Consider the following 23,803-nt stretch of genomic DNA (forward strand, 5'->3'; position numbering starts at 1 on the left):
GAAGTGGAGGCACCGGCCTCAGTCAGAGGGGTGCCCCGCTGCCCCCGGCGAGCAGCGAGGGTCATGCTGACGGCGCCAGATGGTGTCGAGCAGCGACATTTCATTATAACTTCAATGGCACGAGGGGCCCCTATGTAATTTCCGTTGGTCTGTTGTTTGTTTGTTTTCTCCGGCGTTTACCTGCTCTTCCTCCCCGAGCGGGAGAGCAGGGACAGTGAGTTCAGAGTGTCCGGGTCAGGGTGGCACCGCGGAGGGACCGCCCCGTGCTCAGGTGGAAAGCGCACTTTCTGTGGCCACGGTGACAAAGCAATCTTTCAGAAAACAAAGTAAAGGATTTTGCAGCTGCGTTGACTTTACTGTCAGTGGGTCCTTCGGCCCATGGCCGCCTGGGCCTGTCCACATCCCAGCGGGGCTCAGGGCTCCCCCAAGACTCTCAATTCCCGTGTATTTCATCATAACTCGTTTTCTCTGTGATCAACATTGTTTTGCACGCACTTAGAAACTTGATTCCGATCTCAGACTTTACTAGAATGGTGGACTTCACGGCACGCAATTGTTAACATAGGATTTCTGAGTGCATGCCCACAACAGTATCACCGATTTCCCTTCCTTTCGTTTTAATTAAACTGCTTTCGCCTTGCGTCTCTTCGGCTGGTGTGGACTTGCGTGTGCCCATCCGTTTGACGCGGCGCAGCCGTCCATTTCCTCTCGCGACCCTTCCTTAAATGAACCAAGTTGATTTCGGCCCCCATTTTAGAGGAAGCTCCGTTGCACCAAATCGTGGGGGTGGCTTGTGGGGTGCTAGCACGTGGGAGAGCTGAAGTTTAGAAGCCAGCATCGCTGGAGTAAGCATCCAGCTCTGACACACATGTGTGACGAGAATTTGAGGAAGGTAGGTGGCCGCCCCGAGCCTCACGTCTTACCTGTAAAGTTCTCACGCATTTGCACAAAGTTGCCTGCAGAAAGTGGGCAATGATCCTACATTCAAAAAACATTAATGAGAAGTGCCAATGTCAAAATTGCACTCGAGTCGGTATTTATTTATTTCTTATTATTTATCTCTCTTTTTTTATTATTATTCTTTTATTTTTTATGCCTACAGCACCTGGTCTTCCTAGGTGGTCTCCTATCCAAGTACTAACCAGGTCTGACCCTGCTTAGCTTCCGAGATTGGACATCGGGTTCGTTCAGGGTGGCGTGGCCGTAGACCATGGACCGTGGCTCCACTGGGGTGCAAACCCAGGACCTTCTGTGTGTAAAGCAGACACTTGCTCACCGCTGCACTATGGAACCACGTCGTGGCATTTTAACTATTGTGTGAACATGTTAAATTCACACAATTCCTGCATGAGCCACTGGCATGTAAAGAGTTTCTGGGATGATTTTTATTAGAGATTTTATTTTGAAGTTTACTTCTAAAACATGTTGATGATTTAATGCAGATGGATAGTATTTTAAGCTGAAAACATAAATAGATACAGTGCTTGTTTTAGTTGTCAAGTCATATGATTCTATTGAATCTTAGCTTCCTGAAAAATATCAAATTAAAAAGGCAAATAGAAATATGTTCTAAAGTGTCAACTGTCACTCGGATGTCAGCTACTGCCAGTATTTATCTTCTCAAGCACATGAAAAGGTCTTGGCGGATGGACAAACCAATTAATCTTCGATTCTTCCACAAAGCCTTGAGCTGTGCTTTGAATAAATCAAGAATTCAATCCATGTTCAATACATGAAGCTAGAGACAGTGAAGTCCAAATTGAACACTCTTAATCCATTGCTATTTCGCAGGGATCATGTCCTTTGATCCTCTTAAAATATTTCCACAAATTCAAGACTCAAGTATGACACTCTGTTTGGATAGGAAATTGAATAATTTTTTTTTGTAGGTTTGCAGTAGAGCACAAAAAGAAATTCATCCTTCACGATGGCTTACTGTGACAAAATTTTAAGTACTCAGTGCGAGGTAACATAAAATGGATTTTATGACCAATGTATGGTTACTATAATTCTCAACCAATTATGGGAAAAATAAGCTGAATGAAAGATGTTGACTATTAAAACTGTAAGGGTGCTGGATATCTTGAAAATTGTCTTGATTTGCCATGAAACCCTGAATGATAATTAAGTCCATGTACCCACAAATGATCATCATTGCAATTTTTCTGGTAATAATTCATTTGAAGTAATAACATCTCAGTGAGACTTGCTTCCTTTATTATTGTGAGAGTCTGAAATTTCAAGTGTTCCTCTCGGACGGCCTGTAAGATGAAATTTAGTGCTGTTCAGAGCAATCCCTTGATTGCTCAGGGTTTGAGACATCGCGATAAGCTGCTTTTGGAGACGGAAGAGTTCAGATTCCACTCGCCGCCTCTTATCTGGTTGACCTTGGGCCAGTGTCCAACCTCTGAGCAAAAGTGACTTTACCCTGAAATGAACGATCGTCTTTCACAATCCGCCCGATCGCTGTAACGATTAAGTAGTTTCACATGCAGAGTATGTGGCCCAGTATCTGATGCGAAAGAATTATTGGTGTGTGTCCTTTTTCCCTGCAAGGACACACGCGCGTGCACACACAACACACACGCACGTGCACGCGCACACATACACGTGCACACACACAACACACACACGTACACACGCACGCACGCACGCACACACACGCACACGCACGACAATAGGCAACGACCTGAACGATTTCAAATACAATAAATGGACCTTATCAGCTTTTGACCATCTGTTTCGTTTCCATGATTTCCTCAAATTTTACCAAACTACACAGCACAAATCGAAAGACAAAGAAAAGTAACTTGAAAAGCACGAGTGGACACATGGAATATTCAATATCTCCACTGGGCGGTTTATGCATCTAACGTCCATCGTGGTCGGTGTTCAAGTTTTTGAGAGCTTTCTGCAAAAAACCTCTCGGTTGTGCCTGGTCGTCAGAGATGACCATTACACGCGGAACTCATGGGGGCTATGGTTACGTTCACATGCCTTTGCGATGACATTTATGTAAGCCGACCGTAAAAATCCTGAGACAGAGAAAAATCTCTATCCAGATCTAGGTGATGGTACTCTAAAAAAGAAGTAAGAAGGTCACGTGATGCCCAGCTCCTGCTGCTGATGACTGTTAATGCCGCCCTCTCAAGTTCAGTGCAAAGTATTTATTTTTTTAGGAAATAAAAACCAACGCATTTTCAATCAGCCATTTCTAGGGCTCGCGGGCAAACCAGCTGCCTTAGACGGCATTGTCACGCTCACGATGACACAACAAAGTGCGATGTGACCGTTCAATGAATTCTGTCTTTTCTTCACAATATAGTTAAGTTTTTATTCATTTTACTGAATGTGCTTTAGAAAATGAAGCATCTGCCTGTTTGCTTTTCAAGAGCTCAGTGACAATATGGCATTTTAATGGCTTTCTCTATCTTTCTGTGTATTTAAAAAAATTTACATTTCATTCTTAAGTTTTTTTTTTTTTCACCAGAACGGAAGGATATAAAAGGTCACGGTCATGTGTAATGTGTTTTGTGGAGTGAGGATTAGCTAGGTCTCCAGAAGCAAATTTTTACTTTTAGACTTAAATTTAAAACTCATTTTTATCAGCCTATGGTCTTCAAAAAACACTGGTGCATGCACTCGAAAACAGTGGCTTGTCTTCTGCTCGCCGAGCATCTCGGAGAGCGACATAAAGATGCTGCTGAATCGAGCAGGCGGGGTGCCCGCCCCCCTCGCGCGGGAGGGCCAGCGGTCCCGAACCCATGCGATGCGTGCTCAGGCAAATATTGAATTCACAACATGACAAGCGTTATGAAGGGAAAAAAGATGATTACAAAAGGAAAAATCGAGTGAGGAGCTAAATGTCAGAAACTACCTAGAAAGCAGGGCGTCGGAACCCGACGACTCAGGCACAGGTGAGCAGAGAGCCAAGGGCGCGTTTGGGGAGGGGTGGGGTGCAGCCATGTGAGCCCAGGGAAGCGGGACCGAGCCGGGCGCTCTGCACCTTTGGGGGTCGGTGCCGGGCAGGACGAGGCCTCCGCCAACGGCCTCCTCCACGCCCTCGCCCTTAGGACCGGCGCAGACGTCGGCCCGCCTGGCCGGGGGTCTCCACAGACGCGAGGGTTACAGATAGCGACGGGGATACACGGCCCTGAATTGCCCGGGTGCCGTGGTGCCGTCACGTGCGTCTTAAACCCGAGGCCACTTCCTAGCGATGGTCACAGGGAGACGTCACTGGGGAAAAAAGGACCAGAAAGAGGCAAACTCGCTGGCTTTGCAGGAGGAGGAAGGGGTCCCCGGAGAAAGAATGTGGGCCGCCTGTGGGAGCCTGACAAGGCACTGGTACCCCACATTCCCTGCAGAAGATAATTCAGACGGCCACACTTCGACCTCGGCTCAGGGAGGTCTGGGCAGGCCGCTAACCCTGAGATATTATGCTTTGCCTGTGATTTTAAGCCACTCGATTTGTGGTAATTCGCTGTAGCAGCCAAGGAAAATCAATACACTTTTCTTTCCACAATGGGGAGTGCAGTGCGTCTTTGCAATGAGCCAAAGGAAGAATATCCTACTCTCTGTGAATCTGAGTGTCCTGCTATTAGACAGCGGGTCTGGGGGTGGAAGTCAGCGTGGCAGGGGGCAGAGGCCCGAGAACCAAATGCCAGGTGTGTCACTCAGTGTCACCGTGGGTTATCTGTAGAGGAGGGGTGGCAGGTAGAGAGACGATAGATGATAGATAGACGATAGGTAGATGATAGCTAGCTGGCTAGCTAGCTAGCTAGACTGACAGATAGGTGTTATTGTAAGAAGAATTAAAATTAAAAATAAAGTGTCTGTTAGTACTAGCGTCTGATTAAAATTTGTGGACTTGACTAGAATATTTGGTGAGGAAATACTTGATTTCATAAATCTCATTTCACATTTCTATTTGGCTAAATTCCAGGTTAAAGAGTATTCATAATAATATTTTTCTGCTCATCTAGGTTTTAACATAGCCCCTTTGAAAGGATTCTTTTCATTTTTATTTACTCAAACATTTCAGAATAAATATTAAATTATTTAGATAAATTTTACTGGGCAAACGCTGTAAAAATTATTTGTTTTCACACAGTCCTCATCCCTTTTTAACAATATAGAACTAATATTCTTTAGGTGTTCATTATGTGCCAGATTCTGTGCTTATAAATGCTCCCCAAGTAACCCAACTCAAGTAACTATCTTCAATCCATTTTGTGGATGAAGAAACTAAAATGCCTATCTTGAGTCCAGCTGAATGCATTGGCCACTGTGATACAAACAGATATTCTGGCCAAATGAAACGGGACCGCATTCTTACAACATATACAAAATAAATTCAAAGTGGATTAAAGGCTTGAAGGCAAGGCCTAAAGCCGCAAAACTCCTAGGAGAAAACTAGGCAGTGAGGTCTTTGACAGCAGCCTTAGCAATATTTGTTTAAAACCAGCCTCCTCAGGCAAGAGTGCCAAAAACAAAAATAAACAAATAGGATGACATCTAACTACCAAGCTTCCGCGCGGTGAAGGAAACCACAACGAGACGGAAAGGCAGCCTACTAAACGGTCGAATACATTTGCAGCACACATATCCGATTAGGGGTTAACGTCCAAAACGTACGAGGAACTTACACAACTTAATATCGAAATTGAAACACCCCAAATAAAAAATGACAGAAGACTTCAATAGATATTTTTCTGAAGAAAACATACAGATGGCCAACAAGTGTGGGTCACCTTACATCTGTCGAAATGGCTATTATATCACAATGACAAAAAAATAGCAAGAGTTAGTGAGGATTTAGAGCAAAGAAAACCCTCTCGTACAGTGTTGGTGAATGTGAACCAGTGTAGCCACTATGGAGAACAGTGCTGGAGGCTCCTCGAGTAATTACAAATCGAACTACCGTATAATCCGGCAGTTCTACTTCTGTGTATTTATCCAAAGAAAACCAAAACATTAGTTCAAAAAGATGTATGCATCCCTATGTTTATTGCATTGTTGTCTACAGCAGCCACGATGTGGAAGCAGCCTCAGTCTCCATCAGTATACGAACGGATCAGGAAGAGGCGCACATATGGGCGACGGACTATCACGCAGCCATAAAAAGAATGAAATCTTGCCATTTGTGACGACGTGGACGGACCCGGAGGGCATCACGCTAAGTGAAGTAAGTCAGACAGAGAAACGCAGATACCACACGATTTCCCTGATTTGTGGAGTCTGAAACACAAAACAAACGAAACAGAATCGGAGTGGCGAACGCAGGAAACAGGACAGCGATCCCCCGGGGGCGCCGCGGAGGCCGAGGCGCCCTGCAGAGCCGCCGAAGGGGTCAGGAGGTGCGGACTCCAGGTGTAAGATCGTGCAGTCCGGGTTATGCGGTGCGGCGCAGGGAACAGAGTCGAGAGAAACGTGGTAACGTCGCACGGTGGCAGGTAAGTACGTGGACTTGCCACACGCGCAGGAAACCTCCGTGCTAGACACTCCTTGGAGAGGAACGGAAAATTCTTCCCCGTGGCGGACGGCTACAAACAAACACGCAAGGACCGCCTTCGATACCGCCCCCTTTCCCCGAAAACCAGTCCTGAGTCTTCTCGCAGGCCTTTTTTTTTTTTTTTTTTTTGATCCTCACGTTAACTACTATTTTCTTTTCCTCGAGCCTCCGTTTTCATGATCAGTCTACTTACGCAGAAGAATAGATCACTTCTTCCCATCTCGGCCATAAATCTCTTCTGATTCACGCCCATTTCCCCAAACCTGAAGGAGCGGGAGAAATGACGTAAGGACAAAGAGAGGAATGGCCCCAGTACGCACCACACAGGTAAATATATTCAGAAAAATGAGAATTTCAAAATATTTTCAAGGGAACAATGCCATTTTAAAAAATGGGAGTAGGTTACTGGTAAGCTGTCCAGATGTTTATGAGTTTTGAGTGACGCCTTATGTGATTCGAGAAGCAAAATTCTTTAATTACCATATTATTTCCCAAGATTCAGAAACTATTTTACACTGTAGATTCCAACAAATTACCCTCTCCTTTAAAAAGAGAAAAGGAATGGTATTTTATAATAAGATGGGCCAAGCCATACATTTATAAAATGAATACCTTTAAAAAATGTTTTTAGTAGATGTTATGATATATAATATGCCTTTCTCAACTATGTATAAATATCTTTCTGTTGCATCGCATTTAGGAGAGGTACATTACTAACTCCTGATTCATAAAGCATTATTAAATTTTCTTAATGATTTTAAAAAGTGTACAATTAATAAAAATAATATATCTATGTAGTGATAAATGTGAGATTACAGAATGATACAAATTGGTGTGTAAAGTTACAGCATAAACAAATGTAAGTAGTATTACTATTATTTTCAAATGGCAGAATTAAACTACACAATTATGGCTGATCTGAACCATGCCGACATTAATATAGAGGCTAAGACTGGCAATTATCTGACTAGCAGTAAATAGATTCACAATTTAGATGTCTTCGCATATTCAAGGAAGATTTTTAGAAGTAAATAATATTTCCTTTGATCCACTTTTGTAGTTATTTTATAAATTGAACTGTTTCCAAAGGTTGATTTCATTGTTTCTTATTCATTTAAAACTGTTACCTAGCCATTAATATTTCTTAAATTGAATAGTATTTCAATTTAAGTATTTGTATTTTCATTATGGACAGGAGATTTTTAGGTATTGCTACACAAATTATTAAAAATTCAAATCCTTTTAACAGTGGGTGTATTAATAAGTAAAAATCAATAGAGATAATGTAACATTTCATAATCTATTGGAATAACAAACCATTAGAATTGGTAATGCTAAAGGCCAAAATAATTATGTTAAAATAGATTAAATCTCAGGCCCGGAGACATTATTTATAAGCTGATTCATATTTGGGAGCAATAGGTCAACATGGGGCAAGAACCTTAATTATGTTCACAGTAATTAGTCTAATTTTCCTATCCCTAGAAATTTATCTTGATATTTTATTTATTTACAGCATGAAATGTGTAAGTGGAGAAAAGTAAAACCTAAATGCACACCATAGGGAACCGTTAACCATATGCGAGTATATCAGGGCAATTGTCTTCTGTTCACATTTAAAAATATATATATTTGTTATCTACTGCTTGTGACATTGGAATATGAAAGTCTATGCACGTTATGATTTTGTTGATGCAAAATATCTAAATATATGGGTGAAGACTCCGAGGAATAGAAATGAAAATAGATACGGCAATTAGGCAAAAATATATTTTCTTCCTTTTAAGAGTGAGTGCTGTTGTTATAATTGCTTTCGCTGTCAAATGCTCAGAGGGCGAGAAGCAAGAGGAGGAAGAAAGAAAGGGAAGGAAAAAAGGTAAGAGTGAATTAAGTCACATTCGAATCCTTTCCAGTAGTAAGAGAAAAGCATCCTCCAAGGAGCTGAGCTGCCGGCCTGTTATAATTACCTTGTTATTAAAACTCTATTATACTTGTTTCCAGAATTTTCTGTGGCTATAGAAAGCTGATAATTGATGTTTCTATTCATTTGCCTTCTGTGGTTTATTAATCTAAGATGAACTCTAAGAGCAGATTATATTTTTAACTTCAGCATCAGATTGACTTGACTTATTCTATTTTCTTTTTTACTGAAAATAATTTTAAGGAAATGAATGAGGAATAATGAAACTCGGGCTACAATAAGCAGGAAGAAGACGCGAAACCAGTTCTGCGGGAGACGATGATGAGTCAAGAAACAGCTAAAAATACACCAGAATTGAGGAAAGAGAAAGCACAGAGGATTGCGGAGAGAGACGTGAGGAAATTTCGTATCATGGGAGTCAGAAAAAGGGCATCTGGAACCCGTCCCGTTGCACGCTTGCTTAGTTCAGGGCCAGGTCCGAAAATCGCAGCGGCACGGGGCGCCCCTTCCAGGTACCAGCGCGGGGGTGGGGTGGGGGGGGTGGGGTGGGGGGGGGTGGGGCGGGCTTCTTTGCCCGGCACCTTGCAGACCAGACGGAGGGACACCCTGCCCCCTGTGCTCAGTGAGAGCAAAGCCCAGGGGTAAAGGCCGCGTCGCCCGCACTGTGACCCGCGTGAAGCCTCCCCGCCCCGCGCCCCCGTCCCACCTGGGGACACCCTGCCTCTCGACATCTTCCGTCTGGCCCTAACGGCTGACACTCTAAACACGAGTTTTCTTTAAAAATAAAAGATAACTGAGCTTCGCTGGAGCCCCGGGGTCTCCCCAGATGCGGCCTCATCCCGCGAAGAGGGCCCGGGCTTTCGAAGGGCTCCGAGGGGTCCCCTCCCCCCGCCGCACGTGCCGCCCCCCTGCAAGGCGCCTTCGCTCAGGCTCCGCGCAGACAGGATGCTTGGGGGGCAGATCCGGCCCGGTGCCTGGCGCCGCGGTAAGGCACGTCCCCCGGGTCAAGCCGGCCAGGCGCTCCCCGAGCTGCCCGGGGTCTGATGTCCTGGTCCCCCCCACTCGCTCACCTGCTCCCCCCTGCTGGCCCCCAGAAGCAGCCGGTTCCCTCTGCTGGCCCCCACCCCAGGTGGCCTGAGCACGCTTCTTCCGCCCGCCTCCACATCCTCAGGGCCTACACAGCGGCAGACTCCCGCTCATTTCGGGGCCCCCTGAAAGGATCTGCATGGTCACTCCCTGTGACATCCAGCGCTGTCCCCACACCTGGCCCACGGCTTCCCATCGGCGCCCTCCCAGACAGGCACGCTGGGCGTAGCTTCGTCACAGACGGACGGACCGACATGCGCTGATCGGTTGCCTTCAGTTAAATGTCTTTATTCTCACGTGACATGTCAAAACTTGGGGTTCCTGACACCAAACCCAGGTTTTCTTCTAAACATTTTATTATTAGAACTGATGGGTCGTGTGCACCTCCATCATTTTAAATAGAAAAGAAATTTCTAACTTTCAACTGTAAACAGAAATTAGTTACCGAGATTCTTCTGTCCCTGCCTAGTATAAATACCGGTTCATCTTCGAATTTTATAAATGTACGGTTAGGAAACCAAATACATATCTGGTCAATTTCCTAAAAGATTTAGAGTAAAACCAATCAATAGCAAATTAAATTACATCCCATTAATTCTTTGAGTCAGCTAGAAAAAAAAAAATATTTTATCTGAATAAGCCAATTTTCCACTTCGGTTTGCTTGTTTGAGTGTATCCCTAATTTATTTGGGTAACTTAAGGCAGTAAGAACCAGTAAATCTCTAATGTATTGAGTTAGTAGAGATCTTTTCAATTCAATTAGCAAACAGCCAGGGGCTCGTTTGCCCGCAAATCCCCCGCCCATCACCACTGGCACTGTGTCCCTGTACACAGCAGGACGGTGTCCCCCAGGGCACCTCGGCCTCTGTCCTGCCTGTGGATGTCCCTGAAGGCGAGGGCTTGAGAATGCACTAGAGGGCCTTGGGCCTGCGTTAGGAGCCCCAGGCCACAAGGATCTACAAGGGACCGTACCTGTCATGAGCAAACAAAACACCTTCCCGCAATAAAAGTGCTGAAAAGATTTTAAAATGCAAATGTATTTCTTTCCTTAAGAAAGGCATATCCACACGTAATTGTTAACTACGTCCTGAAAATCTGCTTGCTGTGATTTACTCATAAACTGTCTGTTCTAATCACATAATAGATTATAGAAAAATTGTGCATTTCTTAGCTGATATAAATTCAGCAAATCGATCGGATTTTTTTAATTGAAAGAGAACCCAATATCACTTTAACTCAATATCACTACATCAAACTCTCAAATCCATTTAAGTCTCTTTATTCCTTGTTTTTTTTTTTTTACCTATTAATCTAATTCATCATTTACCTAAATCAAAATCACTGAATTATTGTCATCACATCACCTAACACACAGCAATTCATGGACAGAGAGAAGGTTTTGGACCCTTCTGAAAATGTCATTATGCATTGGAATGTATATTTTTTACTTTTATCTTTTGCACAATTTTGAGCATTCGATGGAATGCTTAGTCCAACTGGGTAGAAAGAAGCTTCGCTAAACCGTCAAAGTATAACCCATAAATTGCTCATAAGAGCTCGGCCTCTTATCACATTAAATTCTCCAAAAACGGCAGCATCCTGAGTGTGGAAGGAAACTTTCAGGCAAGTAGAACATTAGGCAAACCGACTCAGCAAATGGAGACCTGATACGGAGCCTTGCAAACCTGGGCTCCCTTGCAAACTACTCCCTTCAAACTTTCCTGTATGCTTCTGGACCTCAGATGATAAATTTTCAATAGGACTCTGAGGGTGGAAAAACCTAACTCGCTTCTACAATCAAAAATCTTATCTGCAGAAAACATTCTCTCAACATCATCAGTGTATTATTCAGAACAAAGAGGAGTAAACCATATCCTTATTTTTACAGAGACTTTTGTGGTATAGCTTCTGTTTTAAAATTGCAATTGAAAAGTGCATTTCACGTGGTTGTGAGAACAGAACTTTGATAAATTCCTGTACAATTATAAGAAATCATGGGTGTTGCTTAATGACTATCCGGGCCATGATTTGAAGGGGTACATGGGTCAATACGCATCCTCCATCACGCTCCGAAATCTTCGACTTCACCGTCACCTCCCTCTACTTACATATTTTCTTCCTTTTTCTTTCTTTTTCATGGCCTGGGTTAATTTCTTTCTGAGACCATCCAAACCACACATGTCTACAAATAGTTTGTGGAAAGTTCAAACAAATTGAAAGACTTTAACGCGGAGATTCTCACTAAGATATAAAAGCTATATTTCTTTTCATGTTGTAACTTTCACGTTCTTGGAATTCCGGAAAATGGTGACGATTTCGCTTGGCACATGCCGTTCTGTCAGGCTGGGGGATGGAGGAGATCTTGGAGCTGCTTTAGATGAGAGAGTCTAGAGATTCTGAATTTCACAGATTGCCATTTTTTTCTTAAAACTTAAATAAATACATCAGTGTCTGACATGATCAGGAGATAGTAGCTATCTACACGATAATGCCCTCTGCTATTGCCGTGATTTCATTAAAGAAGAAGAGAAAGAAATCTAAGAGACAATAATTACTTTAATACAGCAAAATAAACAAACACTACAGTTTATGAAAATTTTACCCCATTTACTTTACAATCCCCACGGGCTAGTGAGAACGTTGCCGTCTCTGGAGACCCCGCTTCTGGGCCAGCCCCGACGTTCTGCAGGTGGCCAAGGGTGACGGCTCACAGGCCGAGTCAGGAGAAGTGCTCTCTCTTGATTTCCAGCCGTGTCCTTTCCTTTATATCCAGGTGCAGACCCAAGGTGGCTTTGAAGTCACCTGTCCCTCGGTCTCTGTTTTCTTATTCTTCAAAAAGGGAGTTACCGATGCACCACTCCGAGGTCACGTTCAGCTCTCTAATATCTAAAATGGGAGAGTATGGATTCCTCCCCCCGCTGGGCACGGGTACACTCTATACTAACGCCTGAAGAATCTCTCGCTGGGGCACAAACCAAAGGAGGAGACGCCGAGTCAGAGCGTGACTCGTTTTTCACGAATGGGCACAAGGTGTCTACAGAGCCGGAGAGCAGCTCCAGGTCCCGGCTGCCGACACGGGGCTGTCGCATGCGCCATCCGCAGCACGCACGCCCCGCCTGGCCCTCCAGCCCGTGGCTCTGTCAAGGTTCTCAGGGGCTCGGGGCAAAGGGACTCTCGTTTGGAGCCCGGATGCTCAAACCCGCCTCGAGCCCCGCAGGACGGGCCTGTGGTGTGACCCCCGCATTCAGGGCGCGTGCAGAGGTTGGTTAATTACGAGGATGAGGACTCTTATTGAATCAGATTCAGTGCGGCATTCACACAAAAACGACACACACAGTGTCCAGAAATAAAACACTCTCGCCTCCCCTCTCGCAATTGGAAAGAAAAAAAATTAAATGCCAGCTTTCTGTGTTTAATGAATTTTAAAACTTGAAGTAGATCGTTGCTTGGCAACGGAAATGAACGCAGACACGGGCCGCGCCTGGAGCAGCGAGCGCGGGTCTCCGTGCGGCCTCGTGGAGGGGCGCGGGTGGCGGTCCCGTCACCGTGAGATGAAATGTCCTGCCCGCCGGTGGGGGGAGGCGCAGGTTGCGGACCAACCGTGGCTGAGAAGAACAAAGGAGCGCGGCAGTTCTTGCGTCCTGGCGCTTCGGGCTGAGCACCGGGTGAGCCATCTGTGCGATGCCAGAGATGTAACAGGGAGCGAGCGTCGGGAAAGGGCCACTCTTATCTGTCAGGTGTCGGGGGAGCGTGGCGGCTCCCTCGCGGTGGTCACATCCGTGCAGGGCGGTGTTCGTCAAAGAGAGAGGGACGGAGAGGCGGGGAGCCCTTCCGGGCAGCCGGAACGGCGCGGGTCACGCTGAGAACCGCGGCCATGCGGGGCGCCCTGGAGCTTGGGGCCACCGCCCGCTGTCACGTGGTGGTCTCTAGAGCCGATCAGGATGCGCTGACTTCACAGGCATGATCGTGCCTCGTTCAGGTTTCCGTTTGTAAAATATTACTCTGGAAGCAATGCACAGCTAATTATGTACCAGTATCTAAGGCCTAATGGCCATTTTAAAAAATTTTTTCCTTCATTTCCTTCATTAATTAATTCGCCTTTTCTGGGAATTCCTTCTGTCCCTTCCCCTCTATCCGGTTCTCCTGCCACAGAATTCCGATCGAATGTGGTCGTTTTTGCAAACTATCTCGCACACACCAAGTGCATTCCCATAAGAATGTAGTCGGTAGTGTAAATAATCTGATGTAGAAACTCTGTCCGGGGAAGAAAACAATGGTGCCCGAGAGTCAGATGCAGACCGACGTCGCGATCGGCGTTCACGCGGCGAGCATCGCACATCACGGCTTCCACGTCCCGTCTTCCTGACAACCGGCGGCGGAGACCTCCGCGCACACTTTTGTATCCCGCAGTTTCGGGCTTTTTTCTATCAACCCACAGCCAAGGACTGTCTTCACCCAAAAGCCAAAGGCTTAATCCGTCCTCTGATGGCTTCTGCATAAACGTGTAAAAGCCTATGTTCGATGTATTCCGTATCGACTATTTCTCATCTCCTGGGTGCCTAATGTCACACGAGGCGCTCTCCTGAAAGTGTAAACACACACAGACGGGCTCGCACTCTGCTGGGAATGGTGGGCGCACGTGCCGAACGGGTAGTTCAGACGAGGTCTTTAATTCTGGGCGAGACGTGCAGGGATCCCGGGGGCAGGCCGCTCGTCACCCGAGTCAGGCCACGAGGTGAAGGAAGGGTCAGGGACGTGGCCAGACCCCCCAAGGGAGGCCACCGAGTCAGAGACGGAGGAAGAGGGGCGGAGGGCAGCGGCCGACAATCACAAACTAGGAAATGAGTCCACTGCCTCCTCCCGGAGTGAGCCAAGGATTTTTTTTCTGTCTTCTCCTTTACTCATTTTTAATACATCTATAAATCAGTGTGACATCTTTAGAGCCCAAAACTCTTAAGACCGGGTAATATTTCTTCCAGAAAATTCCAAGGGCAGCTCCTCAATATTTGCTAAGTGGATGAATGGATGAGGGAATTATCTAGACAAGAACCGGTGACTACGGAACGCGCTTAATAGATAGTGTCGTGGAAAACACCTGGTGACAAAGGGCCGAGTTCCGATGGCAGAATCACTGACAGGCAACGGAGGAAAAGAAACGTGATAAACATCCGCGCTACGAAATCGCCCGGGACACGCGCGAAGTCCTGCTCTCGCTTCTGTTAATGTGTCTCGGACCTCGGTGCCTTCGCTCGGTGGGCGATTCAGCAGCCCCGCCGGATGGCAGAAGTCGGCACGTGGTGATCAAATAAGTGGACTAACAGGGAACTCGGGCTGACTGTTGTTTTTTTTTTTTTAATTTTAGAAGTAAAGAAGACTTTATTAGACTTTTGAGCAGATGTTTTGTATGTGAGAGTGTACGTGTTTATGTGTATGTGGACTGCGTACGTGTGCGTGTGTGCGTGTGTGTGTGTGTACAGAGACCGTCACGGGGACCGGTATGCCCACAGCCATGCCGCGATGTCCCTAACCCGTCTGCCACACACCCGCGACACACACTCCCCACACAGCACAACCTTCAGAGAAGCGTGTAAACAAACACACACACATTTTCAAGAAAGATGATAACAAGCAAGCTGAGATTGTATTTTCTTAAAACGTCAATTTTTTTTTTCAGTTCTGCAGCTCATTCCCCTCTGGGCCGACGGGCCATGAGCGCAGCACACGCATCCCGCGGTCGCGAGCACAGGCCCTGCTCTGTGGGAGCCGCAGAGACGCCCGGCCAGCTCGGAGGCGGCCGGGGCCGGCGCAGCCACAAGGACACTTCTGTCCCCGGCCGTGAATAGGTCTCAGTTCCGAGGGTGGCCGCTCGGGACACGCCGAGCATGCCAAGCAGGCGAGCACAGGGGCCCTTTGTCAGCAGCCCGGCCTCGGCCACCGGCCGCCTCAGGGTGCGAAGCGTTTCTCACGAACGCCCCACCGCAGCTCGGGCGGGGAACTCTCGAGAAAACCCTCCCCCGCGCAGCTCTCGCTCGGGACGCTCCGGTCTGGCCTCCAGGTGCGCGGGTTTCGTGAAACGTTTCGGTTAACACGTGCACAAAGTACTTAGGCGAAGGCGCGCGTCTGAGTCGTTATTATCATAAAGGAGCCGAGGGTTCCTGAACATTCCGTGCCGGGGGCCCGAGGGCCCCGCGCAGGCGGAGCTCGACCTCGGGGGCGCGAAGTACCCCGCGCGTCCCGGCGGCCAGAGCCCCGCGGCGCGCGCGTCTCCTCCCGGCGCGTCCGCAGCACCGGCCAGTGCGTGGTGCTCACAGAGGTCTGCGTGACGCTAAGAGCGGGGAAAACCTTTAACCGCGGTACACGGGTTCCTTTGCTCCGGGCCCCTCGGGGCCTTGAGCCGAGGCACGTCGCGCGTCTTCCGCAGCGACAGGTCCCGCTGCTCGGTGCACGTCCGTCATCCCCACTGAGGACGGACGTGTTCAAGGGCGTCGTCGGGGCCGAGGCCGGAGCGCGGTTCGCGCGGCGACGCTGAGAGCGGGCGGAGCTGGAGGGACCGGTCTGCAGGGGGCGCTGGGCGCGGCGTCTCGCGTGGGGCTTCGCGAGACCGGGGTTCACGCGGTGCCATTTGGGCCGCAGAAAACCGATTGTCTCAGTTCATGCCGGCTGCGCGCACTCGGTGTCCTCCGGGGAGGACCGGCAACTCGGTGTTCCTCGGATGGCGAGGCGTTTCCCTCCAGCCGCCACCCGCGCTCTGCGCACTATATTGTGTGCGTGTGCGTGTGTGTGCATTCATGTGTGCGCGTGTGCATGTGTGTGTGCGTGCATGTGTGCATGTGCATGTGTGTGTGTTGCGTGCGTGTACGCATGTGCGGCGCACGCACATCTGCAAGGCCTGCAGCTTCTGCAGACGCGCCGCCCGCCCCCTTGCCCCCTGCCCCGCCCACTGCCTGCTGTCCTGGGCCTGAAATGCTCCTCCCACCTGCCTCCCGCCCCGCCCCCGCCATTTGCCTGGTCAGTCGCCCTCACCTTCCGCCTCGCACACTGCAAGGCCACTACAGTCTTCGCTCTCACCACCTGGGACACGTGTGAGCACACCTACAGAACAGCGAGGGCCCGCGTGCTCGTTCGGAACTCCCACTGGACGCAGAGCCTCCCACGGTCACAGAGCCTCCCACGGTCACAGAGCCCTGCCCTGCGTCCCCTGCAGCTGACAGCAGCCAGCCGCACGCGCGTGGTGACTTCACAGCGAATGATCGGGTGGGTGCCGGACCTGAGTCTCATTCCGGATGACGGTCACCTGGGCAGAAAGAGCCATTGAGCTTTCACTGAGCACCCAGTCACCCTGGGGGAGCAGGAACTGATTCAAAAGGTTTCAGTGCTTTTAAAATTATTATTCTCTTTACAGAAAAGCCTCCACTTAAAACTGTGCCCAGAATCCCAATAGATTCACACACAAAAACAAGCCGGGGGTCCGAGAGGCGGGCGGCTGGGCCGTTCGCTCTGGCCCGTCCTTCTCCACCTGTCTTGGCTGCCGAGGCCGCGCAAATAGCCCACGGCTCCGAGGAACCCCATTTTCAAATCCATGCACGTGGAACGTCTCCAGAGTGAAGACGCTTCACCTGGAATTGACTCTTCCCTCTGGAAGGATCGCACTCTGCAGGTCGTTAAATCAGACACTGCCACGTCTCTGTTATACGACAGGGAACACGGACCGTCTAGTGTCTACGTGCTTGGTCTACACAGCTTTCTGGAGCAGGAATAAGTATCAGCTACTTCCCAAACCCCGGTCTGTAAATAAAGATGTGTACATAAAATAGACTAGCCTTCTTTATTAAAAAACAAAACAAAACGAAACCTATTTCAATATGAGGTTTAGAATTTGGAAAGCCTTTAGCACAAGCCGCGTGCATTCACGCACAGAGCCCCTTCTACCTGACAGGTCCGGCCCTGGGCTCTGAAAGTGAACGGCGTGTCCCCTGACCCTGTCGAGGGTGGCGTCTCACAGAGGAAGGAAGCGTCGTAAAGTGTCACTAACAGCGCGACCAATTTTACAGGGACGACGCAAAAGAATGTGTCCCATGGCCGCACACGAGGGATTAAACACAGGCACGGGGTTGCCGGGCCAGCCGGCCCCGGCATCGCCAGGGGCATGGGGGGAGGTGGAGGGCAGGGAGGGGAAGGCAGGCCGTCCCGCCGCGTGTCTGAGCTACGGAAGGCGGACACGTCCGTGGGGAGATAAGACTTGTCCTCTCAGTGAGGATGGTACAAGCAGGAGTCATGGGGAGCTTGACTCAACGTCCCCATCAGAAACGCAGCAAAACACAGAAGGGCACGGCAGGAGCGAAGTCCCCAGCCTGGACGGAAGGCCTCAGCCACGCAGCCTCGCCGCCCTCGTCCTGGGCATGCGGGGCGCTCCGCGCAAGCTCACGGCCCCACGGGAGCCCGCGGTGGCGGTCACATGCCCACGGTCAAGAGTCGGCGAGGACAGAGGATGTGGAGAGCTGAGCCCAGGGGGGAAAGTTAGACGAGAAGCCCCCGGGGGAACCGATGCGGAGGTTCAGAAGAACTGCGGGGAGGCTGGGGAGGGCCCAGGGCCCCGGGCCCCCCGCAGCACCCCCTAGCTGGGCGAAGGGACCTGGCGGAGGACGGATGAGGCCGAAACACGCCTTATCCGTGGCTTCCCGGCGTATGCGTCTGCACAGTGTGTCGCTGACACGGTTCAATCTCGCGATGCCTGTTTCAAGGATACTGTAACTTCTCTGAGCTACGTATGGAAATGCAAACACAACCGGGTTTAGTTTCCCTGGACTAAATTCTTAGCCTATTAACTCGGAATGTCTGAATTCTACATTTCGTTTGGCATGTTTCTAATCATTCCCTTTGAGCTTCCTCTCTGTCGACTCTAAAATGACCTTTGTGTCACACGTATTTTTATGCCATAACGTTTTACATCATTCATAAAGATCTGAACCACCCCTTTTTGTAACATCATTTCCAATAAACAAAGTTTGCTTTATATCCCTTAACCGACATTCGAATTTGTAAATGCGTTTCTTTTTGAGCCAATGGAAGTTGGCTACGTCCTCCGTAATGCTGCCCATATCAACACTGAATGAACAGATAATTCTAGTCAATAAACAAAGTCATGTGTACCTGTTTTATACATCCAACGAATTACGTGTCGGTGGGTCAGAACATTCTGGAGCTTGGGCTAAGCGACCGTTGGACACGTGTCCGTTACAGTGACGGTGACGATTTCCAGCACTGGTCGGGCGGCCACGTTTGAGATCCTTTCTAGTAAAACCCTTTCTCCCCAAATTACTGTCCCAAGAGGTTCTTTTATTAAAAAGCGTGCCCCGGTGGGGAGCGGGCGGGCTCCCCGGCGCATGCGTTATCACAGCATGATGCGCGCCGCGCAGAGATGCCATCGAGCCATGCGCCATTGCGCATCTCGGCAGCGTCTCGGGGCTTCGAGTGCATTCACGTGGGACCCTCACACACGCCTTGACATCAGTCCAGCTTCAGGAAGTTGTTTTTTGATAAACCGAGCCAGTCGACGTCTCAAGAGTTTCTCCCAGGAACTATGCCGTGGAAACGGGTGGGACCTTCCAGCTCCGCAGACGCTGGCCCCGGACACCTGGCCCATGCCGGCTCCCCGCCTGGGGAAGCAAGTGCTCCGGTCACTTGGCTGCAGTGAAGGGCTGTCCCTTCGGACGCAATTCTCGGCCAGAGAGCGCGGGGCCAGGGCGAGACGTCCGTCCCCTCCCCCAACTCCCTCTGCAGCGTGTGGAGACGAGTCTCGAGCAGCCGCTACTTGGGCATCGCGCCCATGAACATCCCCCTGACACTCGCGCTCCCGCGGCATGTGGACATGTGCAGACGGCGTTTCCGGCGGTCGGGGTCCCTGGCAGTGGATCTCAGGACCCCCGCCAGTCCTCTGTCCACGTCGGGACGCTCCTGGGGAACGGCCCGCGGCGTCCAGGGCGCGCCATGGAGGGTGAGCCAGGCAACGCGACAGAAGCAATCAAAGGCAAACCATCCCCTTCCTCGGAAAGGGAACGGCTCACTATTTAATCACGTCGTGAACGTTTGTCTGAAGCATCGGGAGGCATTAATCATATTGTGAAATTCAACCGAGAGCGTGCGGCTGCAGACGCATCGTGCTCCTCGAAGACGCACAATCCCAAAGCTTCTGGATGAAGCCGTTTCCGTATTTTATTGTGCTTGGCATTTGTTTAAAAATGATGATAAAATGCAAAATGCTTAGAACCTCTCTAAAATTTACACACAGCAACCCATCGTATGGTCCCTGATTCCTTTGTCTCTATTTTAGCTTCTAGTCCGAGCCTGAGACGGTCGCTCGTAACTCGCACTAGGGGAAACGAGGTGCTGTTGTGTGTTTGCTCCTCTGCTCCCCACTATCAGATAAGGTGAAAGGCGGACCCTGGACCTACCTCACAGGGCAAGAATGCGGACATGACGCTCGGCCACAAGATGGCGCTTTCTCAGGAAAAAAAAAAAAAAAAAACGTTTAAATTGAGCAGGTGTGTGCCGGACCCATTCGGACTGGAACTAAGCTGTAATCGAGAGCATTTTTACATGAAAAGCGGCAGGATCTGATCAGCCTAAACAAAATGCTACCTGTGCGTACGCTGGGCTTTCGATACAAATTAGAATCGCCTGCTCAGGGTAGGGATCGCTCTCTCTCTTTTTTTTTTTTTGGCAGAGTTCATTTAAAGTTGAATTTCATATTGAATCACCCACTGGGTTGAAGGTCCGGAGACACGTTAAAGTGCATTCGCCCGTGGGCGTTTATGTTCCACCGGCTCAGGTGACCCGAGTCGGAGCTGAAGGACGCCTCCCCCCCCCCCCCCCCGCCTGACCCCGACACACTGTTTCCATCTCCTGGTACCTCGGTCTGGACACTTTCAAGGGCATAGTCCCACCGCTCGCTTCCCACCTTGGGAGTCTCACCGCAAACCCGCAGCGACCAGACAAGGCGAGGACAGCGGGGCGGCCCCCGTGGATGCGGTCACGTGTTTGGGTAAAACAGTCCCCAGCATTCCAAAGAGAACAGGAGTCCACCAACGGTTCGGTTTAAAAATCGATTTCTCTCTCCGGACACAGCGTTTTACACTCGTCTTTTCTCTTCCTGCTTGTTCGATTCCCACCAATAAAGCGTGAGCCGGAGAAACCGAGGTCCCCACCCTCGGCGCCCGTCAGGGCAGCAGCCCAGGCCCACGCCCCTGCTCCGGCCTGTCCGCGCAGTGTGGGCACAGGGACGTCCAAGTCCTGCGGGTGGCAGGCCTCGCGTCTCCCAGGGCTCCCCGCGGTGACCGCTGAGGGCGCCCTGTGATCTCCGCGGGTGCCGCGAGGCCCCACCCCCCCGACAGTGGTGGCCGACAGGCTGAGGCCGGCAGGTCCCGATCCTGACTGCTGACTCCCCGTGCCCGCATGTACCACCTTCCCCGGCTCGCTAACGAGTCCGTCCGCCCTAGTCGTGGCCGCGCCGCCCACACCCAGGCCAGGAGTCGGTGTCCGCCCCGCAGCCCCCCGAAACGGAATCCACGCTTCGCCAGTTCCTGCTACAGCCACGACGCTCAGAGTCCGGCCACACCATCGGCGCTCACCGGGGTCACCGCGCCAGCCTAGTGACAGGCCTCGCCGCTGTCCGACGAGCTCCGTGCAGTGTTCCAACATCGAACAGAGAAGGAAAATTACAAGCAACACAGCCAGGGGACCTGGCCAAGTTCAGACAACGCAAAATCACGGGCTCTGCCTGCACCGGCGTCTTCCTCAGGCTGGCATCTAGGGCCCGGGAGCTTTACTTCATCATCTCCTGACAAACGATGGCTACCATTAAACCGTGCTCAGAGGGACATGTAATCATTAGAGCATTTTTTCCCCACACGTGATTAATTAGACTATCTGCTCAATTATACTGTATAATAAACTGTACTACAGAACGGCGTTTAACATCCATGAGAGACCAATCCGGGATGTTTTTAAATCCCCAAATTTGTGATTTCCAAAGAGATTCTGTTTTTCTTCGTAAACATAAGAAAATATTATTTAAAAATTCCAGGGGCTTCTCCAGGCCGTCAATGACTCTATAAATATAGAAATAAAGCTAGTTAAGCAGCTACTGAAATAAATTATATCATTTTAAACTTTTGCTTAATTTCTGCGTCTCACGTGAGCAGTTTACACACTGCCACTATTTTTTTTTGTTTAGTAAGAATAGATTGTACGTTCATCGACGGCATTACTTAAGCTACCACATAATTTGCTGTCCTGTTCTATGATTCTTCAGATCTTTAATTTTCTACCAGCTGTACTCACTAGGTTGTTTAATTGTCAACATCACTATGGGCATCCGGGTTCCATGACACACACGTGACCTCACGCCCGTGGCCACCTCACCTGATTTTGGAAGGAAAAACAGCACACGAAAAGCCTTTTGTTACGGTTTCTCCTCTGCTCAGCATTCCGAGGACGGATGGGAGAAGGCGCGCGGAGCACCCACACACCTGCCAGCCGCACGGCCCGGCACACCTGAGCTGGGCGCGCACCTGAGCTGGCGCGCCGCCTCGCCGAGGACGCCCCCCTCGCGACAGAGACGCCGCCCGCCCGCGTGGAGGAGGCCACCTGTCACCAGGGCCTTGCGGCTGCAGAGGGCGTGGGGCTGGGCACGGAGGGTCCGGTTTCACCTGGCGTCTGGGGCTGGGGATCTTCACCTAGGGAGAGGGGTCACACCTGTCGTTAGTATCATTCCATGGCCTGGGATGCAGGTGACTGCATGGCAAGAGAAACCTTAACTACTTTTAACTGGCAACGGGATGAATTGAGATTCCAGGTCTTGCCGCTAAAATATTACTCAGGAACTTCAGGTCCTCTCTCCTGGGCCCGCGTGCCACCCTGGAGGGCCTGTCACCTCCTCAAGACGGAGGCCATATCTTCTAGCTGTCACTCTCCCCCATCGCCAAGCACGTAAGCCCTGAGAAGTTCTCGCAGACTGAGGGCCACCGTCCCCGTCCCCGTCCATCGCCACCTCAGGCTGCCTCTGCCCTGGTGGCAGCCGGCGGCCACCTCTCCCCGTCGCTGGTCCAGTTTGCGTCCAGACGCCAAGGGCGGGGGCCTAGGTTTGCTGTGGACGCTCTGCACCCAGCCCGCAAATCAGCTGCTGTTCTCCAAGGCCCACGTTCAGCCTCGTGGGTCCCCAAGACGTTCGCGGGGGAAGGGGAGGCGAGCGAGGAGCAGTGCGCCCCGCTGGGAGGCTGGACTCCGCAAGCCGCCGCGGGCGAAGCCGAGCAGAGAGCATCGCCTCGGCGACGTGGCTTCCTTCCGCCCGAAATCCGTGATGACGCAGGCCCGCGGGGTGACTGGGGACATTAGATGTGGGCGCCCTCGCCAGGCGGCGAAGTCTCAGAGTCAGGAATATCGGGTGTCAATACAGTGTGGCTGGATTTTGTCACGAAGATGGACAATTAATCACAGCTAGAACGACCGAGAACTTAGGAACAGACACTGCGTTCAATGCCTGTCTGACCCGCAAGAGAGCGAAACGGGGGAGGCTGTTATTAAGTCTATTATTATTTCGAACAAAGAAACTTAAAGTAACAGAATCGAGTAATCGTGCCTGGCCGACCCAGTGGCTGAGTGACAGGAGAATTAACTGCGGGGGGGCATCTTGTACCCTTTGGGCAGGGTGTCCCCATCTGTGAGTCTCTTCATGCAGCCATGACTCGTCTGTGGGTGTCTGTCCCCAGCCCCCGGGAGAGTGGGGTGCCCACCGGCTCGCGACTGCAGGCCTAGTGCTCAGCCCGACGCCCGCCCGATCGGGCCCTGAAGAAACCCGCGAACACAGATCCATGAGACTTTTCTGGAGGAGAAATTAATTCGATGCTCGCTGCTAAAAAGGACAGTGGTGTGTCTTCCACGCGGGTAAAAAATGGAATCGGGAGTGATTTTTAAAAGAGAAACAGAGGAAGAAAGATGAGCTCCAACGCGAGAAAGAGATGTCATTCATCACAAAAGCCACGTGAGCCACCTGCCAGGTGACGCGTGCAGCTCCAGGCGTCACAGGGCTCAGGACACAGCCCGGCGGGAAGGAGACGAATGGGTTGGCGTCTCGTGTCGCACTCTCTATTTACCAGAAACGAACGAGGGTGAACGAGCTTACACAGCCGGGCTACATCTTTGCGTCAGAGTGAATTCTCAGACTGTTCCAAGATTTATATGCCTTTACTCGCGTCCGTCTGCCAAACTAGATACACTTCTCGACGTGT

General features: G+C 50.0%; 1 protein-coding gene and 1 pseudogene across 2 annotated transcripts in view; both read right to left on the minus strand.

Moving 5' to 3' along the window:
- CSMD1 (CUB and Sushi multiple domains 1) overlaps nt 1-23,803 on the minus strand; it is a 1,035,440-nt gene that overhangs the window by 576,809 nt on the left and 434,828 nt on the right. The gene's annotated exons all lie outside the window — the stretch shown is intronic.
- On the minus strand, nt 1,094-1,209 carry LOC118609690 (annotated as a pseudogene).

This window comes from Rousettus aegyptiacus, unplaced genomic scaffold (genome assembly GCF_014176215.1).
Source record: "Rousettus aegyptiacus isolate mRouAeg1 unplaced genomic scaffold, mRouAeg1.p scaffold_m13_p_11, whole genome shotgun sequence".
Classification (NCBI taxonomy): Eukaryota; Metazoa; Chordata; class Mammalia; order Chiroptera; family Pteropodidae; genus Rousettus; species Rousettus aegyptiacus.